Source organism: Lethenteron reissneri, chromosome 45, assembly GCF_015708825.2.
Source record: "Lethenteron reissneri isolate LAM-NWPU_2019-01 chromosome 45, ASM1570882v1, whole genome shotgun sequence".
Taxonomy (NCBI): domain Eukaryota; kingdom Metazoa; phylum Chordata; class Hyperoartia; order Petromyzontiformes; family Petromyzontidae; genus Lethenteron; species Lethenteron reissneri.
Genome location: NC_083823.1, coordinates 3,806,895 through 3,810,487, shown reverse-complemented (window position 1 = coordinate 3,810,487; position 3,593 = coordinate 3,806,895).

Genomic DNA, 3,593 nt, shown 5'->3' with positions numbered 1-3,593 from the left:
GCTGATGACAACGGCAGTTAAAGGCCACTTGACCTGTCTGTCCCATTGTCCTGTAACCTTGCAGCGGCCACTACAGTTCAATGTGACCACATTTGGCAATCGAGGTGTATTCCTGTTTGTGACTCTCGATTGCAAAATGCAACTGGAACAATTCAACAAAACGCTATGATAATTGGTTTTTTACCCTTCTGTCTGGCAACAAAACTGACACCTTTTTTTTACAAGGAGTCATGTTTGCATAGACCACAATACCTGCAGCCATAATACAAACAAAAAACATAACTCTGATAATGTAAGCACTGTCCTTGAAGTTGATTGGTCCACACCCGAGACAGCTTTCCTTAGAGCCTAGTCTCACATAGGTTGGACCAGATGACGCCAAAAGGCACACAACTCAAAGACAATGCACCATCAGAGTATGAGAGCTCGGGGTAAGCATTTACACCATTGGAACCTCATTTGCCAGTAAAAAATATGATAATTGTTTTTTTACCCTTCTATCTGGCAACAAAACTGACACCTTTTTTTATTATCATATTTTACTGGCAAAAGAGGTTCCAATGGTGCAAAACGCTACGAGTTAACTACATTCTTAATTCAAGTAAAACATATTTACACTGAATCATACAATATTAGCAAAAGTTTTGCTGGCTGGCTGGCTGCCTGGCTATCAGGTGCGGTTGGTTCAGGTCCTGCGAGCTGCTAGTGAAATAAAATAAATAAAAAATACCGAAAGAAACAATAAAAAAAACTGCAATAATCGTGACCTTACGAACCCATCCTGGTCAAGGAAAGTTATTATTCTAAGCAACAAAAAAAACATCACACCACCGTCTCTGGAGAAACAAAAAAAAATTACAAAAATAAAAAACGTAACTTTTTCAGCGAACCCCCATCCGCCACCACCACCACCACCCAAACGAGATATAAATATAACACGCGACTAGAACAAACACCACGAGGAAGAAAACGTGGCCATGCACATCCACCGGGACAAGCGCCGTCGACTTGCTCGAGTCAGGACGAGGTCAGTGTCAAACAAATCGGAGATCCCAGCGGAAGGAACAATCGAACGCACGTAATAATAATAATAATAACAGTCGTGTTTTATTTACCCAGGAAGAAAAAAAATCTCACTTCTGTGACTCTCAAGACGTATGCACACAAGAAATCCTGCGCGGAGATGTCTGGCTGAATCTATTAGTTTTGTTTTGTCTGAGTGCGTCAGGGAGACAAAGGCGGCCGGGCGTGGTTCTGGCCACCTACGGCCACCCGATTGGCACGGCCGGCTACGTACGGTGCGAAAGAAGTTCAACATGCGTGTGCTCGCTAACGGCACTCGCCCCAAAAGTCTGCTAAGGCTACGCGGGGCAGTGGAGCTTTGTCTTTGTGAGCGTGCTGATGATGATGATGATGACGGAGGAGATGGACTAACGAATATCTCGCATGCGCGCAAAGAACCCACGCGCACTCGCCGATGGGATTAGCAAAACGTTGCCGAGTAGTCAAGCGACGGCATTCGCCCCCCGCCGGCCCCGTGAATAACGTCGCGACAACGTTTGGCGAGTTACGCTGCGCGCACGGCACCGCGTTACTGTATCACTCCGCGTCGTCACGCTTAGCCGCACAGCTCAAGAAAGTAGTTCGTCGTCGACCGCTTTAGAAGCCGCGTTATAACGGAGCGCGTTCCGCGTTATAGCGGTACACGTTCCGCAACAACAACACAATTTTACATACTTTAGCCCCTTAGGATTAGTTATAATTTGTAATTTTAGTATAGTTAGACTGTATACCACTTATTTAAGTTTTAAGATTCCTACGTGTTGAATGTATGCACCTTCCGGCCATAGTAAATTCCTTGTCTGTGCAAACTTTCATGGCGAATAAAACCCATTCTGATTCTGTTATAACGGCGTTCCGCGCTGTGGGAAAAGCGTTCCCCGAATGGTCAGAGCCGCGCTCCAGCGCCAATACCGCCACGCGTCAAGCGAGGACTGACCGCGTACGCGCGTCCAAAAGAGGGAATCGTGGCCGTCTTGAGAAAGGGTCGCGAGGCCACGGGCCGCACGCGTCGCTGGAAGAGGGGGGCACGGGGGGTGCGGTGATGGTCGATGGGCAAAGCGTAACAACGGAACGGCAGCTAAAGGTCGGTGGGGGTGGGGGAAGGGGGTGACCACGAACCGTCGGGACCACACTCGCGCGGAGATGAAGCTCGTTTGCAGGATGCCGGGTAGATGGTTGCATCGTTTGGGACCCTGAGATGTGGCGGGCGACTTTTTTGTGCAAGCGTTCATTCAGCAGTAGATTGACCGTGGTTAATTGGTAATGCCGCCAATGACGATGATCAGAATCAGAATTTGTGTTTATACCGGAGGAGGAATCCGATGAGCTGTAAAGCTCTTTTCCACAGATGTCCAGTCGAGGCGGGTAATACCTTTACAACAACAAACAACACAAAAACAGAAAGTACAAGAAAGGTAAACAAACCACCCCAAACACAAACTAAACCATCCCCATCCCACCAGGCAAAGCCCACTTGAGCTATTCACTTATCTTGCAGAAGCGACCTGGCCACCAATGAGAGCTCAACAAAGCGGCTTATCACGTGGAAATGCAGAACAGCAAAATCATCTAAAATGATTTCAATCCGTGATGATGATGAGATGGTGGTGGTGGATATGGCCTGGGCAAGGGGAGAATCCGTGCACAGCCGAGAACCTCCTTGTGGCTCCAACACAGAGGGAGTAAAGCCTCTCGCGACCCAATGACGATTCGTAAATAATTTCAATCAATATCGATCGCGATCGATCACTATCGATCGCTTCCCCACCCCCCGCCCCCCACAGAATCGGGTCACAAGGGCAGCGACTCCGACAAACGCCCTCCACCCTGCCCTGCCCTCCCGCCAGCGGCGTCGGCCGTGGCTCTCAGAGCCACAGTTTGAAAGGCTCCAGGTAGCCGAGAGAAAGCATTTGTTGTGTGTCTGTCTGTGTGCGTGGTACACACAACAAAGATAAAGACAAAGACCCCCTGTATAGCCTGTAACAGACTGTAGGGGCAAGTGCTGCTAGCGAGCACCTATGAAGGCCGGAACGGTACACGAGGGGGTGGGGTGGCCAGCACCACGCCCGACCGCCTTTGTCTCCCCAGTGGCGATGTTTACACACCGCACCAGGTACTCATTTGAGGCTGAGTCAACCTAGGGGAGGCCCAGGACCGGTTCAGATAATCGTCACTGGGTGTTGGCCGTGAGCGGGAATCGAACCCGAGTCGCCAGGTTCATAGCGCAGCATAGCGCTAACCGCTACACCACCGCTCCCTCCACCCGTAACGCAGCCGATGAATTGAGTTGTCACGCGATAGAACGGGCGTGTGTGCTGCTGCTGCTGTTGTTGTTTGTGAAGAGCGATCCACAGCAACGTGCAACGTTCGCGTGCGGACGCTGCGCGGGTTAGTTGCCAGAATTGGCAATTCCTGCAACTGCCTGATGATGCTGCTGGTTTGGCACTATCAGCGAAACGTCGGACTACCACCACCCCCCCCCTATTGTTAAATGTCGCGAGACTGCTCTCCGACATAAGCGGTAGGGTGCT